The sequence below is a fragment of the Neophocaena asiaeorientalis genome, unplaced genomic scaffold (genome assembly GCF_003031525.2).
Source record: "Neophocaena asiaeorientalis asiaeorientalis breed wild unplaced genomic scaffold, Neophocaena_asiaeorientalis_V1.1 scaffold249, whole genome shotgun sequence".
NCBI classification, from domain to species: domain Eukaryota; kingdom Metazoa; phylum Chordata; class Mammalia; order Artiodactyla; family Phocoenidae; genus Neophocaena; species Neophocaena asiaeorientalis.
In genome coordinates, this window is record NW_020172625.1 from 6,374,502 (window position 1) to 6,393,548 (window position 19,047).

The following is a 19,047-nucleotide window of genomic DNA, read 5'->3' on the forward strand; positions in this document are numbered from 1 at the left end:
ATTTTATAATTGTTTTCCGTAGGAGGAATCATTTAGAATGTTCACACCATCATTTCTAGAACTTCTACCTCATTTTGTTTTTTGCTTATTTTTAGTTATTAAAAATTTGTGAAAATGAATACATATTAATTTTATATTAAGGTAAAGGCCATTATTCAAGTTATCAAATTAGAGCATTGGTTTTTAGTGTGAGGTGCTTTCACAGATTTGGTCCCAGAGTATTCTCAAATCCAAGAGTCCTGTCTAGGTTAGTGGTGGCAGTTGAGGAGGTAGATGGAGTAATTGTTTACAAATCTCTTTGCTGGAGAAATAAGCTAATTGTATTTTCTTCTTGAATTTTAAAATACTGACCACATTGCTGTAGAGCTGTTGTGATACACTGATAATTTGGGTATTAATGGATAAATCATATATTTCATTGAATGAGTGTAGCTCATTTATTTTTTTAGATTGTCAACATATTTCCCACAAATATTTTTATGGTGTCAGAACCAACCCTTTTTGAGTTCCTACCAAGAGATATTTTTACCTAAAGCCTTAAATAACTTAAACATAGGATATGTGTGTGTGTGTTTGAGTGTGTTGTGGAGTCACATTTTTCTTCTAGAATTCAAACATACTACTATAATAGTATCACCTGAAGAAAATAGTCAAAAATTGATGCAAAAGTTGTATGGTTAATTGTATGTATGTAAATGTATGGTTAATTTATGCTTTTAGTAATACTGGGTGTAAAATGTACAATAAATATAAGGATTTATTAAAGAAAACCTGGCTCTGGATCCTGTTTGGAGCATGTGCTTTGAACTATTTTTATTTTTTCTTTTCAGTAAATGATAAAACAAATATCTGTATTTATGAATTTCCTGAACATTAAGTTTCAAATTTTGGGCCCAGTGAGTAAAAGTTGTTGTGACCATATAGAACCCATGCATGGTGATAATTTCTATTACTCTGGCTGCTGGAAACATTTGGTAATCTCAAAATAGCACAATGTATTTAATACTGTGGAATAAAACATATATCAGGACAATATAGGGTGCAATATGATTAGGTTGCAAATTTCAACCTTTATATTTTTTATATGCTTCTCAATTTTAATAGCATATTTATACACTGAGGATTTTATATGTAAATTTTCAATCAGTCGCTTCCTTTTCAAATAATTTAGATTTACGCATCAAAAATATTTATAGTTGGTTAGTAAAGGTGTTACTGTACGGTGTGAATAGAATCTATTTTAGTGTTTTACATCTGTATTCTTCTTTAAAATGAATTACAGCAAACAAAAGAAAGTGTTCATATGTTCACTTTCCTATTACTACTGAAAGAAATTTATCATAATATTCATCTTTACTCAGAATATATCAAAATATATAGAATTTTCATCTTGCAATATTTTTGTTTTCAATGAATATCAAAATAAAGGTTCTTAAAGTTTTTGAAAATACTGTGGAGACATGACAGTATTTACTCTGCCTAGTGTTGTTTAAATTGATGCTTCCTTATTATAGACTATTTATAAATTATATTGTGTTCAGGGAGCTAAAGGACATCAAAACCCCATTTTTTCTCTTTAAAATTCATCTTGGATTCTTGCCATAACTATATAATACAAAATTTTAAGTGATCTGATCAAATTTTAATGCAAAATTATTGCTCAGAATGATTAAATGCATGGTACTAAAGCATAATGAAAGCTAGTGAAGAGGAGAAGAAAACCAAAATTGGCAGAGATATTATAGGAAGTTGGTGAAATTATTGTAGTAAGAGAATTATTTCTTTTGCACTTGTGGCTTTCCATAATATTTTAGAAAAAAAATAAAGTGGCTGTGAAAATTATTTAAGTGTGGGGTTCAAAATATCTTGAATGTTAGATTCAAAGAATTCTGCTTTAGGCAGTTGACTTGTTTGCTTCCTAATTACTGATTTTCTGAGGCTTTACATTCATTTCCAAGTTCATAATAAAAATGCAATAAATCATTGAAGGAAACTTGGTTACAAAATGTGTATATTTTACACCATCAGAATTCTCAAGATTTCTTAATGAACTTAAAAGCTCTCTCTTCTCATTATTTTCACTTGGCTCTGAGTCTTTTACAGAGGTAAAGTTGAGGTGTGTTTCAACAAAGATATAGATTAAGGTAAAAGAAATCTAGAGGATAAATAACAGAAGGGTGAGGCTTTAGAAAGGAGTATGAGGCTAAAATAGGTGGTTACCAAAAATGGATTAGAACAGAGAGATGGCAACATTAACAGAGAAATAAAGAAAGAGAAAATGAAAAGTAAAAAACAAAACTGAAAGGGAATGGCAAAAAGAAAGCAAGAATGTAGTAATCAGAGGGTTTAGGAAAAAGGCAATATAAGATGTGTTCATATGTTAGACAGATATAAATAACTTATTGAAAAATTCTTGTCTTTTAAAATGAAATAAAATGTATTACTACCTAGCACTTAAAACAAAAAATTTCCTTGACCTTTTTTTTTTGCGGTACGCGGGCCTCTCACTGCTGTGGCCTCTCCCGTTGCAGAGCACAGGCTCTGGACGCGCAGGCCTAGGGGCCATGGCTCACAGGCCTATCTGCTCCGCGGCATGTGGGATCTTCCCGGACCCGGGCACGAACCCGTGTCCCCTGTATCGGCAGGCGGACTCTCAACCACTGCGCCACCAGGGAAGCCCTCCTTGACCTTCTGTTAATAGAAATGTAGACATGCAGCAATAAAAAACAGTAAAGTTATCTTCTATTGAATTTTATAGATTTCTAATGTCTGGTAGTTCTATTTTTCTGAAATTATATGTAAAGTAATATGCATATTATTCTCGAAAAATTAGTAAATTAATTAGTACTACCTTGAAACTTAATAGTAGTATATAAAAACCCTTCCCCTAAATTATTCAGGATTATAATATGGGTTAAGAGTAAAGTCTCATTTTATTAATATATTATTCCACATAATATATTAATTATCTGGAATAATATATTAATTATTAATATAATATATAATAATATATTATTAATTAATATATTATTGACTTTCTGCAAAATTATGTCCACAACTACCTCTCAAATAACGTGAAATACAAATATATACTTTAATTCAGTTCTTTTTTTTATATTACAGGCAATTAGCACTTATTCCCAAAGGAATAATTTTAAAAGAGCTGTTCTCTGATTTGTGTTCCTCCATTAATATGCACTGGTATTGCTACCATTTATATTACATTTTTTCAGCTTTATAGAGATATAGTTGACAAATAAATTTGTAAGATACTTAAAGTATACAATGTGATGTAATTACTTCCCAAAGGCTCCATCTCCAAATACCGTAACACTGGGATTAGGATTTCAACATATGAATTTGGGAGTGGAGGACACAAATATATAAACCATTGCAATAAATATTCCAGTTTTAACACTAAATCCTAATGATCTATATGTTTTTATTACTGATATGGTTATACTGATTATTCATCACTGGATATCAGAAGTGATATTTAAAACAGGAATTCAGTTCAGCAGTACAGACTTCAAATAGTTAAGAACAAAGCCAAGGCCAAAAAGTAGACGTTAGACAAATATCAAAACAATATCCAAAGTTCAGAACATCCCCTAACTTAGCCATTTGATAGAATAAAAAATCCTTATACATTTTAGGTTAATGCCTTCCTAGAAATTATTTTTTCTGTGTTTATATAACCTATTTTAAACATGATTTCTAAGGTATTTTAACAATGAGATCGTAATGATAATTAATATTATAGGACTACAGATTCATTCTTTCATCCCCAAATTTTGTACTATGATGGTGATTTTGGCTTTGGTCTCTGCTTCAGCTAAGGATTTATTTTACTACTTGGCTAACCAGCATTTGGCAAAAATGTATGAAATGTATTTTCAGGCTAACTTAGACCCTGGGAGCTCCACAGTAATGGTATCATCTCTCTATCTATGTATCTAATTTTTTTTTTTTTACTTCCCTTGATGAATTCTAGAGGATGCTAGTAATAGGGTGCAAGGTTTGCACCGTAATTCCTAAGCTCATTTTAATAATCCTTTGAGAAGGATCAGTGCTGAACATTTTAAGAGTCAGAATGTATGTGGCTATTAGCATTCACAGGGTTGAGGCTAAAGGATTAGATTAAATTTTATTTGCTCATCAGTTCACAATGAGCAGTCAAACAAATAAATAAAACAAAATACTAAGCTGAGAGAAACTAAGTCGTATATGCCAGGATGCTTGAAGTATTCAGAGAATTTTTCCAGAATACACTAGGATTCTCAATGTGGTGTAGACTGCAGCCATAAGAGAAGATATGTATTTTGGACTCTTGAAATGGTGAAACTTCACATATTTCAAAAGTATGATCTTAATGTTATTCTTCATGGACCAAGCACGTATGACTCTTAGACTTTGGTGAATATTCCTGAAAGGAAAAATAAATAAAATGCTATTACTTTATCAAGATATCAATGCCAGGGATCATTGTTGAGACCTGCCTTTCTGGATTCTAACATTATCATGTCATAGTGGCCCTGACATGCACAGTTAAACCGTGGGTACCTCAATAGCCTACTGGTCTTACTGCACGCTTTTTCATGTCCATGGAAAAAAGTCAGGTAGGAAAAAATAGCAAATGCATGACACTACTCTCATTTAAGAAGCAGAGCTATAAGGAGAAGGTAGTCGAATGTTCTGTGGAAAGGAATTTCCTTCTTGGGTCTTCATTTTGGAGAAAACCAGTGCTTGCGTATCCTGCTCATGAATGTGGTGCATTTGAAAACAAATGTGAAAGGTAATGACATTATAAAGCACCTTGAAAGGTGATTGTTTTGCCTAAAGGAGTTTACAAATAGGGGAAGCATTAATTAGTAAGAAGGCAGGGCAATGCAGCAGAGGGCCTCAAGAGAGACCTCTCACCCCATAAGCCAAGGAACACATCACCTTGCTGCTTTCATTTCAGGAAAAGATGGCTAAATTTTCATCGCTGAAGGGTAGTCAGGCTAAAGGGTCTATGGCTGGGTTGTTATGCATGAAATACCTCTGAGCTGAATTCTTAAATTCTAGAAAATGAGGTTGCCGAATACATACACAAACACACATGTACAAACGCACATAAATACTATATGTATGTGTATACAAAATCAGTATTGCAGAGAAACAGTGTATTTGAAGGCTGAAATTTTTAACAATATGTATATTTTTTCTCATATGCAGAATATTAGGGTTGTTGAGATTTACCTCCTTGGTTTTGACCTATCTTTTATTTTGTAGCCAGGTACGCAGCCCCCATCATCTGTAGAATAAAATAAAATTTCTTAATGTGACAATGTTCATATTTCACCCCCTACCTTATCTTGCAAACTTCATCTAGACGTATCTTAATGTTTTTGTTCTTATCTCTCCCTTAGACTTAACTGTCTGCCTCATCCTTTCCACTGATTTATAGACTGTCTGTAAATCCTTCAAGATTCAAGACAAAAGTCTCTTCCTGTAAGAAACATTCCAAAATACCTCCAATCATAAATGAATACTCTTTCTTTTGCCAAATTAACAATTAGTGACTTTTTTTCTGCCCTGTGCTCTACTGGGACAGGAATCATCTGTGTTTCAAGGTCAAATGAGACTGCTGCAGTTACCCCAGTTAAGATGACCGTTGTCTATTTCTGGTATGCATGGTTATTCCTAACTAGCTCTCTTGGATGGAATCTTGCTCCTTCTAACAATTCATTTTCTACCCCCGTAGTTCTCCGTTGTTAGTCTATAGCACAGGATATAATTCAAACTATCCATAGGCTGTGTCACCAGATTTTAATGAATATGTGAGTTTTATTTTAACTAGAGCTTTATAAATAAAGTGTTAAAATAGTTTGACAAGATGCTGAGCAGGGTAGGACACATAAAACTGGGGTGTAGCTCGCTCCAAGTCATAATATAATGTGGAATTTATACCACAGGAAAATCTAGTGTATACTAAAACATGTAAAAACACTTTGTCTTTGATGAAGCAGGAGAACTAAGATTATTAAACAGAGACACAGAAATGAAGCACAGCCGATGAATCAAATTCAGTCTGGATGCTTTTCTACACACCATAAATCATTGTTATACTACCCTAATGTCAGAGTCATAATTGTTACTCAGTTGTTTGTTTTGGTTTTCAGACTTACACTGCCTTCATGTGTGTCTCTTAACATTTTTGATATATGTCCAAAATCCCCCATTCTCAATTCTGAATTCAAAATGCTCTGACACCAAATGTTTCATCTTAATTCTTTTAGTGACAAACCTGATCTGAACTAATTAGTTTCATTTAAGGTGAAATTTACACATTTTGATGGAGGAGATATTTTCATGTATTTGATTGTAGTGTGTTGCTTCATATTCCTCTGAGGGGTCTTATATAATATCCAGGGCATTTACCTTATTACTTTTCCAGAGGTCCAACATATTCTGAATTCTAAATCATATCTGGTCCTAAGGGTTTCAGTTAAGAGATTGTGGCCTTGTATTTAAAGTTTGTCTCTCAAAACAAATGTTCAGAATGGCTGATATATAGTGAAGTTTTCCAAAAGGCAAATCTGACTGCCTCTCTGCTCCTTTCAACTCTTAGTATCTCTTCGTTGTCCTCAAGATTCAAGCTTCTCAATCCAGCACATGTGGTCCTTTATGATTTTGCCTCTGTTAACATCTCCATCCTCCACTCCTGCTCCAGTCACACTGAAGCTTTCAGAAATTGCCCATGTTCTTTTGTAACTACTGCTTTCCACATGTTTATTTCTCAGCCTGATATATTTTTTCCATTCTACTCCTACTAAGTCTTGTGTTATTGGTTTAGTTTACTTACCCCTTAAGACTTGACTTGTTGTCACTCTTACGGGCTCCCATTTTATATTGCATTTTCTCCAGCTGTAGCATTATTCTATGCTTTATTCTAATTTCCTATTAACTATACCCTACTTACTCCTGTTTTGTTGTATCTTTAAAGGATGAGATCTTGGTGGCCTCATTGTATTCTTAGTTATTAGTGGAATGGACAAACAATAAATATTTGTTTAATAAATGCATTCAAAAATGAATAAAACAGGGGCTTCCCTGGTGGCGCAGTGGTTGGGAGTCCGCCTGCCGATGCAGGGGACGCGAGTTCGTGCCCCGGTCCGGGAAGATCCCACATGCCGCGGAGCGGCTGGGACATAGTAGTCTTTAGTTGAATGAAGCTCTGAAGAGAGAGAATATATGTTGATTTTTGATGATGTATGTTGATATATATATATAGAACTTTTATAATTTAGCATGATCAAAGAGTATGATGTTTTTACCTAAAATTTCAAATGATCCAGTCTGGATCCAAAAAGAAAGAAAAGTTGAAGAACTGATCCAGATTAAAAGACACTAAATAGATGTGACAAGTAAATATTGCACATAATCTTAAATTTGATCCTAGACCTGGAAAAAATAGCTATAAAGCATTATTAGGAAAATTTTTAACATTTAAATATGGGGTATGGATTAGATAATCATAACATATCAATATCAAATTTCCTGATTTTGTTAACCGAACTGTGAATGAATCATATTCTAAAATTATTGTATTAAAATTATTGGTGAGCACATGAAATAAAAGCACCAGATATTATTGATGAAAAAACCTCACGTGCTTTATAAATCAGGAATGCGGATGTTGACATTTGATTAGGAAAACTAATGCCTGACAGTTTTTTCATAGTCATAGTTTAATCCTTTCCTATTTTAATCAAATGGAATTTTCAAATTGGTTTATTAGTTACTGATAATTCATTTATCTCCAAGTTTTTTTACAGGAGTATGAACAGGAAGACAGTACTGATTAGAAATCTGTTATAATAGCTTCAAAGATAAGTGTGAGAAAAGAGACACATTTTTTAGAGGCAAATCATTTTCTTGGGTATTCTTTTAATTAGATAGAATTTCAAACTTCAGTTTGTAATAATAGTAAAGAGTAAAAGGAACTTCACTCTGCTTTTTACCCAGGTTCACTAATTGTTTCATTTATACATACACACATCCACACACATTGGTTTTTTCTGAACCATTTGAAAGTAAGTTGGAGACACCATGCCTCTTTAACCCTAAATAATTTTAAGTGAACTTCCTGTGAACAAGGATATTTTCTCACATAACTACAGTTAGTTTAACAAGATCAGGAAATTTGATATTGATATGTTATGATTATCTAATCCATACTCCATATTTAGCTTTCCTAATGGCTCTTTTAAAAGAGTTTTCTTCCTGCTCTGCCCATCCATAGTAGCATAATGTCAAAGGGAGACTGCATGATTTGACTTCTGAAGTGCACTCTAATCTGTAAGCAATGACAACTTAAACACAATACATTCACTCTTGTCATATTCGTTAAATGAGGATGATAATAGTGTCCTTACTAAATAGGTCCTTACCGATAGATTAAATGAGAACATATTTGTGAAAACATTTGGTAATCTGTAAATTCTACACTGACCTAAGGTGGTATTATTTATTTTGGTAACTATAATAGAGAAGGCACAAAATTTGTAGTCGGTGGTCAAACAACACAGTCAATGGTACTAAATTCTCCATAGGATAGTGATAAGGATCAACTCATAATATTTGTGAAAGTATGGTTTAACTGATGCACTTACATATACAAACATCTTTATGGTAATTCTGTTGACTTGTCAATATACAAGCTTCAGTCAATTTTTGAGAAGAAACTATGTCATTTTCCTTTGTATGTCCTTCAGGGTGCTTTTCAGTGTATTGTACTGAGTAACTTTGTTGATGTTATTGATTACGTGTTCAAAATATTATGAGCTATAATAGTTGTGTACATTTAAATCTCATATTGACAAAATACTTTTTAAATGTTTCTAGACCTTAACTTATGGCATAGTTCAATACTCTCATTAATGTGTTGGGACACAAAATGGTTGGATGCATGTAGGTAGAGGGTCAGTGAATGAGTGGAGGACCTGGCTTCCTATCTGCTGTGTGGTCTTACAGAAGTCATTTTTTCCTTTCTTTACGTTATGTTATATGTTCCCTTAAAAAAATTCTCAAATGCTCTCCCGTGTCTCAATTTTTGCCTCTGCCTTAAATGAATTCAAGAAAATGAACATCCTGGAAATATGTTTAAAATATATGGTATTAACTTAGAAACTTAGTAAGAAGACAAATGAAAGCAAGTAAACTGGCACATAACTGTTTCTGTCATTTTACAAATTCATAAACAATAGTTAAGATGAAAATGTTACATTCTCCAGCCTGTTTGCATTAGTCATCTTTTCGTCTTTTCCCACTGATTTTTTTTTGGTCTTTCAAATAATAGTTACCCATGTGTCATTGAAAGGATCTGAAATGTTCATAAATGATAGTAAATGGTCTCCAGTAACTGTGACCACATCCAATTTAGCCTTGAGTAAGAGCATTTTAACTTTGGCACACATTGAACACTATTTCCTGTTAGCTTCAAAGAGCACACTTAAACCCAATTCCTTTAGATAGTTTCTTCAGCTTTCTTGGCTTCTGAAGAGAGTACAATTTGTTGATGACTCTGCCCGTGACTAGACACATGACACAGACACATCCAGTGTCTGTGTCCAGTATAGCATTTTAGGTGCCTGAGTTTTTGGTAATCACACATAATAATCTTGTCTGAGTAATTTCTCAATAGCACTAAAGCACAGTCTATGTGATCTGTATCCCTTTATAAGGACTAATTTTTCCAGTCAGTCCCCTCTAGGCCAGTAGTACATGGTAAGAATTATTAAACCACCATTATTGCAACCATAAGATGATTTAAGAAAGTGACCAACAGGGTAAGAAGCCAAATAATCTCATGCCCAGGCAGTAGTGAAGGGTCTGAGTGATATCCAGGGATAAAGGAATGTATAACTTGAGGTGAATTTTCTTTATTGAGTAAAAACTATACTTAACACTAAAGAACATGCTAGCATACAGTTATTTACATTTGACTGGACAGGAAGACAAACCATTGTGCTATGTGTTAAATATACCAAGAGGTCTTAAGTGAGTAATGCCCTCCAAATTCAAGAAACCTATAATGCTGGAGAGGGAATTAGCCAATAACACACACATACACACACACACACACACACACACACACACACACATATAGCCAGTAATATAGCCTATAGTCAGAATTGGGGTTATTTAGTTTAAATAAGTGTAGAGAAGTGATGCCTGCATAGAGGGATAAGAACGGCTTCATGGACTGGGTGGCATCTGAGATGTGTCTGAAAGGATAGTGTTATTGACTCTATTTATTGAGCAAGACTCCAACGTGTACTAGGCTATGCATATATTTTCTCTCTAATAATTATAATTATACTGATAAGATTGTTATTATTTCTATTTTATAGGTGAAGAAACCTATTCAGATAGTACAATTTAGTGCTTCTCAGGCTTGAGCATGCATCAGAATTACATGGTGTGCTTGTTAAAACACAGATTTCTGGGCTCCACTCCCAGAGATTTTTTATTTGGTAGGTCTGAGGTGCAGCTGCAGATTTTACATTTCTACCACGTTCTCTCGTGATGCTGATGTTGCTAAGTCTGGGACAACACTTTGGGAAGGACTGGATTAAGTGATTTGACCCAGGTCTCACATGGTTAGTATGCAGCAGAGTTAGGACTTGAATCACAGGTCTGTCTTCCTGTGTCAAAAGGCTGCATTTATTCTTGCCATTGAACCTATGCATCCTCCAAGTCTATTTAGTGAATGAATGAACGCATTTGGTAAGTTAGTTCACTTTATCCATTACTCTTCTTCTCTTGTTTCTTTCTCTACATTAATGCAACATATTTTTTTTTCCTGTCACTTAGGGAAATCATTTACTTGTTTGCAGTTATACATGTTCTAGAACAGATCAGAGAATTAATGATTAATTAATTAATGATTACCATTTAAACTATAAATTAATTTTTGGAAACATCTATATTTAGTATCAATAAAGACACTCATTTTAATCCTACTGTGTACCCTACGTTTGTAGTATGCTTTGTTAAGGTTTACAGACTCCTGTATATTTGCACTAACTTCTTTGATCCTCATGGCAACTCTGTGTCCAGTTAGCAGGGCACGTTTTACATTGCTGTAACCCTGTAACATAGGAAGCCCAGGCTCAGAGGATGAAGTAACTTCTTCAAGGTTCCTGGGCTGGTCGGCCTTCTGAATTTCCACGTAGTAACGTAACTCTCACCAGTAGAAAAGGACTCAAATGCATTTTAAAGACAAATTTAAAGAAATAAGGCTTTGTGACAGCAGATTGGTTTTTATTTAGAGTATGGTTATCTTTAATTGCTGAAATAATGATTTTCTACTCAAGAACAGAGAACTTGAGTTTTCAGTAGTGGAAGAAGAGGAAATAAAAATTTCAGTTCTAGTTGTATTGCTAACATTAATACAGAGGGTTAAATATGATTATGTTAAATTTCACAGTCTTTTACATCAAGAGGGAACTCTGTTTTGTGTACATAAGGTAAAGAAAGGCAAAGGAAATTTAGTATTAATTCCACTTTCTCAGCATATGTATATCTCTAATAATTCCACTTTTGTTAACTAGAGATTCACTGGGTCTCTTGCCCAGAATGATGATGATTATTACTCTTTTGTAAAAGGATCTATAACACAAATATCCTGAAAGATGGTTCTTTTCACTTACATTGGGCAGGAAAACTTTTTACTACATGCAGAGCTTCAGCAGTACTGAGTTGGTAAAGTGATATTCCTTCCTTCTTATAGTAATTGAAGAAATTTCTGATGTAGAGACTTCCTAGACTTAACTAGATTACCCTAGGGCACTTAGAGAAAGAAGTCCCTAATGGAGCTGAGATCCTAAAAGTAGAACAAAAATTTCACAGTCAAGAGGGACCTCTGTTTTGTGCCTGAGGTCCATTCAAATTGAAATCCATGCGGCACTTCTTTTACACTTATAAAAGCCAAGCTTTTTGAATATACTTTACTTTTCATATTTGCCTCTGAGGGACTATCACAAAATGAACCAAATGTTTAACATGGCAAATTATGTTACTTATATAATAGGATTCCTGAAAACCTGCAGCACTAGCTATTGAAGGAAATCACAGAGAAGGGGGACACTGCTGTAGAGTGTGTCACTGAAGTTTTCTAGCCAGAGCTTTGGGGAAGCAACAACAGTGGCATATCAAGTTCTTACTGCTTTGTAGCAAAGGCAGGTTAACTCAGTGTAGGAAAGGAGGTCAGGCTTTTTCTGTGACAAACAAAGTTGAAAGCAACAAAGGCCTTGCAAGTGGTGGTCCCAAGCACTAACCAAAGAACAAGCTTCTGTGTACTCTGTGGAGAGGTCTGGGGTCACACGTTGGCTCTTTTAGCAACCTCCTGCATGGAGGAAAGAGCATGGGCACAGACTTCATCTTCAAATACAGGGCTGATGACACACATCGCCCGGTCCTGCTTCTCACACTTGAACAGATGACAGGATTTGCCTTTCTCTTTTCACCAAGTTGTTGATCTCCTATGAGTAGCTCGGTGAGAGGCATCCTTTTGTTCTATACTGGGGTGAAAATACATGACTATTTCTGAGCTTACAGCATCCTAAAGAGAAAAGTGCATCCCAAACCTAAATTTCAACTCATTTTGTATCTGGAATTAAGGTGTTTAAATAACACGGACATACAGTCATGCAAAGATTCATTCTACTGAAGTTCAATGAGACTCTAATGACAACAGTTTCACGTCTTAATAACTGCAGTTGCACAACACAGAGGCTTAGTATTTCATTTTCCCTCAATTAGCCTTCCTGAAAGATACTGAATATTCAGCATAATTATTTTAGGGCCAAAAAAATTGCCTTTAGTGCTAATGGTAATGGCACCCTATGGCTAATCACTTTTGGTGATGAGTTCTGAAAGAGTTTGGTGTTTTGTATTTTTCATTTACAGTACACTTAGGAATCTAGAGTTAATAAAGTAAACTGCATATAAGATAGTTAAAGGAAAGTGTCAGAAGTTCAGAGTATAAGTTCTTGTAGTTTTTATTTTTAAAATGTGGTTATCCTAAAGAAGCAATGGTTTACGTTTGCTTTATTATTATTATTTTTTAATGTTTGCTGCATATTGCCTATCCTAGGCACTGCTGGAAAAATAAAACTCTGTGATCCCTGACATGAAGGAGCTTACCATCTAGTTAGAAATACTAACAGTCAGCTTCGTGGTACAGAGACTTTGCCCAGATAAATGCCTGGGCAAAACGGTGTTGCATGAATGAATGGATGGATAAATGAATATTTTAAAAAATAACTTAAAAGACCTAAAGGAGTAAATACAACCGTTGGCAAATAAAATGGTTGCACCAATAAACATTACAGCCATTGTGCCATCAATGTTAGAGAGGGAAGAGAGCAACATGAATTCAAGTGGTTAAAGCAGGCCTCTTTGAGCCTCAAATTCCTTATCAGTAAAAATGCCTATTTATATCAGCTCAATTAAGTGAATTAACTGTGATTGTCTGTGGAAGCACTTTGTAAACCACAAATCTGTGTTCAATAAAAGGACATTGTATTTCATAAGGAAAAGTGGAATTTAACCTCAAAGTATGGTCATAATTTGGCTGGCCAGGAATGCAGTAAATATACATTTCTATGACTGTAGAAAAGAGGAAGGCACACCTAGGAGACAGCAAAAGACATACACACACAGCAAAAGTATACCTAACTAGATTTATATATGGAATATAGGATTGGTACTGGAAAGATAAATTGGAGTTAGTGGGGCAGATTTGGGGATTTTTGTCTTAGAGAAGAGTCTCAGTGAAGAGTTTCAAATTGGCAGATAGCATGGTGAACATGGTGTTTTAACTGTAATTTGAAGGATGGTGAAGAGGCAGAATTGCAAATAAGAAGAGCTTAAAGTCTGGGAAGCCACTGGCAGGGTATCGGTTCAGTCTAGATGATATTCACCTGGAACATGGTGGCCAGGACTTGAAGCCATGAAGAGATAATCCCTGATGGTGGTCAATAAATTTATTAACATAAGATATAATATGCAGAAGATATAAAAATCTCATCTCAGTCAATGTTTCTTAATATTTCAATAATTATGATTCTTTGATAAACATATAATTCTCAAGACTCCATTCTACTCAGTATAGATAGGCATCCCTTGTGGACTGTTTACTCTCTTCCCATTACAGCCAATCTAAATGACTGCAGTTCAGCATTATTATCAAGTACTTATAGGAGGTGTTTAATATTAATTGGTTCAAAAATTTCAGATCAAGTGGTGTTCAGGCGTAATTTAAAAAAAAATGGTGGACAAAAGTCCTCACTGGGTTGTCTCTAATAATATATAGTCTAAAGAAGTTTTCTATTAAATGTAACATATGGAAAATAAAATGAACTTACCCTGCTTCTTAGCATGCAAATGTCACTAAGTGATAGATGAAATATCTGTAATTAACAATAGGAAATGATTTTTTTCTAACAATTTAAAACTTTTTTTTCTATTTTTTATTCAGGAAGATTAATCACATGCAAATTCAGTTATCAGCACTTTTTCTGTGAGGAAAAAAATCCTTGAAAATGTGACCACTATCAGACCTTTGTCATATTTTTATTTCTGAAAACCTAGAGGAATAATGTAGAATAATATATATGTATATGCAAATTTTATCAAGTTGATGGACTGAACTTGATTAAGAAAGGCATGTGATTCGAAATATGTGTCTGGTATCTTTGAGATTATATGCTATAGGCCTTAAAAAAAGTAAGAGGAAAGTACAGAATAACAGCATACAGAAACTGCTGGAGAATAAACGTTATGAGTTTATAGTACAGATCATCTCATATGAATTTGGATGACTTCCCTCTAATACTTATTATAAAATATGAAAAGTATAAATATAATACATAAAAATTATGAGGAACAAGAGAAAAGTAGACTTTAAACTTAGACATCTGCTGGAAGTCTTACTTTTTATTTTTGCGGTACGTGGGCCTCTCACTGTTGTGGCCACTCCCATTGCGGCTCTTCCACTCCCACAGGCTCCGCGGCCATGGCTCACGGGCCCAGCCGCTCCATGGCATGTGGGATCTTCCCAGACCAGGGCACGAACCCGTGTCCTCTGCACCAGCAGGCAGACTCTCAACCACTGTGCCACCAGGGAAGCCCTGGAAGTCTTACTTTTTAAAGTTGTCTTACTTAAAAAGAGAAGAGGCAGTATTCAGCAATTGCCTTCTGACATTTTCCTTTTTCAAAATTTTAGGCAGCAAATGAGGAGAGCCTGTAGTTAATTATTTCAGAAGAAGAGAATTTGTCCATAATTAAAGCTGTTAGAAATATTAAAAGAAATTGGACATCTTTTTAGAGTTTAATGAGCCAAGGAAGGAAAGTATTGTGTAGGTGTAATTGATTAGCTAGTCAGCTGCTAACTATTAGAAAGTGCTATCTGTTTGACAATGAATTTTCTACTTGGCTGGCGGACACCCTCTATGAGATGGTATCTTACCTGGAAAATGGAGATGATAATAGTAATTATTGTATAAAATCTGCACCTACCTCCTGGATCTGAGCCCCTACACATTGGAGTGCCTTCACTGAAGTTTTCTAGATCCCCTTCTGTGCCTGGGACCAGGCAGCAGTGCCACACATGGAGAATGGCCTGACTCAATCACCTGTGTGTCATGGTCACTGAAAGTGCCATCTTCATAATTTTTGAGTTATCCTTTGGTACCTGGGAGTAGCCAGGGTTGGCAATACCTCATGAGAGGGTGTCCTGGACCTACTGTAGTCCCACTCCCTTCCCTTCTTCTCTTCTACCACTCATCTGTGTCAGTCCATTTGGGCTGCTATAACAAAATACCACAGACTGGTTGGCCTGTAAACAGCAGACATTTATCGCTCACAGTTGTGGTGGCTGGAAGTCCAAGATCAGGATGCCAGCATGATTGCTTCCAGGTTGCAGACTTCTCATTCTATCCTCACACGACAGAGGAGGCTAGAACTCTCTCTAGAACCTCTTCTATAAGAGCACTAATCCTATTTATGAGGGCTCTACTCTCATGATATAATCACCTACCAAAGGCCGCATCTACTAATACCACCATTTGGGGGAGTCAGGATTTCAACATATGCATTTTGAGGGGACACAAACATTCCAAACACCACTGGTGGAGTTTTCCAGATGTTCCAAGTATTTCCAGGACACATAGCTATGGGGTCATTTTGGGCCATATATTTGGGCCCTAGTTCTTATATTTATTATGATCTGTGATTGGCCATCTTTGATGTTACTATGATAATTGTTTTAGGGGCACAACAAACTGCCCATATAACATGGCAAACTTAACTGATAAATGTCATATGTATTCTGACTACTCCACTGACCAGCCATTCCTCTATCTCTCTCCCTCTCCTCTGTCTTCCTTGTTCCCTGAGACACAAAAGTATTGAAATTAGGCCTATTAATAACCCTCAGTGGCTTCTAAGTGTTCAAGTGAAAGGAAGAGTTGCATGTCTCTCATTTTAAATCAAAAGCTAGAAATGATTAAGCTCAGTGAGGAAGGCATGTCAAAAGCCAAGAGGCTGAAAGCTGGGCCTCTTGCACCAAACAGTTAGCCAAGTTGTGAATGTAAAGGGAAAATTTCAAAGAAATTAAACGTGCTACTCTAGAGAACACACAAATGATAGAATGATAAGAAAGTGAAACAGTCTTATGGTTGACATGGAGAGAGTTTGAGTGGTCTGGATAGATCAAACCAGCCACAGCATTCCCTGAAGCCAAAGCCTAATCCAGAGTAAGACCCTAAGTCTCTTAAATTCTATAAAGGTTGAGAGAGGTGAGGAAGCTGCAGAAGAAAAGTCCAAAGTTAGTAGAAGCTGGTTCATGAGGTTTAAAGAAAGAAGCCACCTCCATAACATAAAAGTGCAAGTGCTAATGTAGAAGCTGCAGCAGGTCATCTAGAAGATCCAGCTAAGATAATTAATGAAGGTGGCTACAATAAACAACAGGTTTTCAATGTAGATGAAGCCTCATACTAGAAGAAGATGCCATCTAGAACCTTTTTAGCTAGAGAGGAGAAGTCAATGCCTGGCTTCAAACTTCGAAAGACAGTCTGACTCTCTTGTTAAGGGATAATGCAGCTGGTGACTTTAAGTTGAAGCCAATACTCATTTACCATTTTGAAAATCATAGGACCCTTAAGAATTAAACTCAGTCTACTGTGCCTGTGCTCTATAAATGGAACAACAAAGCCTGGATGACAGCACATCTGTTTACCACATGGTTTACTGAATATTTCAAGCCCACTGTTAAGACCCACTGTTCAGGAAAAAAAATGTATTTCAAAATACCACTGCTGACTGACAATGCACCCGGTCACCTAAGAGCTCTAATGGAGATGTACAAGATTAATGTTGCTTTCATGCCTACTAACAGAACATCTGTTTTGCAGCTCACGAATCAAGGAGTAATTTTGACTTTCAAGTCTAGTTATTTAAGAAAAACATTTCTTAAGGCTATAGCTGCATATATAGTGATTTCTCTGATGGATCAGGGCAAAGTCAACTAAAAACCTTCTGGAAAGGATTTTCCATTCTAGATGCCATTAAGAATATTTGTGATTTGTGGGAAGAGGGCAAAATATCAACATTAACAGGAATTCGAAAGAAGTTGGTTTCAGCCCTCATGGATGACTTTGAGGGGTTAAAGTCTTCAGTGCATATGTGATGGAAATAGCAAGAGAACTAGAATTAGAAGTGGAGCCTGATGATATAACTGAATTGATGCAATCTCATGATAAACTTGAACAGAAGAGGAGTTGCTTTATATGAATGAGCAAAGAAAGTGGTTTCTTGAGATGGAAGCTACTCATGGTGAAGATGCTGTGAACATTGTTAAAATGACAACAATAGTACATAAAGGTAGTTGATAAAGCAGCAGCAGGGTTTGAGAGGACTGACTTCAATTTTGAAAGAAGTTCTACTGTGGGTAAAATGCTATCAAACAGCATTGCATGTTACAGAGAAATCATTCGTGAAAAGAAGAGTTAATTGATGCAGCCAACTGCATTGTTGTTTTATTTTAAGAAATTGCCAAAGCCATCCCAGCCTTCAGCCATCACCACTACCCTGATCCATCAGCAGCCATCTAGACAAGACCCTCCACCAGCAAAAAAAGATTATAACTCACTGAAGGCTCAGTGATGGTTTGCATGTTTTAGCGATAAAGTATTTTTAAAATGAGGTATATACATTGGTTTTTTCAGACACACTGCACACTTAATAGACTAATATAGTGTAAATGTAATTTTTATATGCACTAGGAAACCAAAAAATTCATGTGACTCAATTAATTGTGATATTCATTTTATTGCAGTAGTTTGGAACCAAACTCGCAACATCTACAAGGTATGCTTGTATACCCAGGAGTTGTCCATGAAATGTTTACATAAAATCTCCCAAAAAACTGTTAGCCACTTTATTATTATTATTCATAGATATAATTTTAAAATCATCTAGAATATTGGTTTAGTGACTTTTTGTTATAATAGTCATATGTGAAATTTAAAACCCTTGTGATTGACATCAGGCAGCCAACTATAATTTCCTGGGAAGGCATTTGAAAAAATGACATTTTAGTGCCATAAGGAGGTAAAGATGATGCCGCAGAAAAGTCACATTCCTTTAAATTAAATATATTTTGCTTCATGAAAAACTCGATATTTTGCCTCTTCTTTTTCCACAGTTCACCAGGAACTAGCAAAATCTGTCATGGCCTAACATACCTGCTCTTGGTGAAGCCTAATCTAAAGAAAGTGTCCAGAGCCATAGTGAAAATGCATTCTCAGAGAGGAGGGAAGCACAGAACTGACATCTGTGTAGAAGCAGAACTACCCACGCACCTTAGCCCTTGAACATGATGTAGAATTTGCACTTTTTCCTCTTTGCACAAAGCAACCACCAAGTACCCTCCACCCCTCTCTTGCTTCCTTCCTGCTTATTACCCTCTTCCAACAACAAAGAAACATATACACA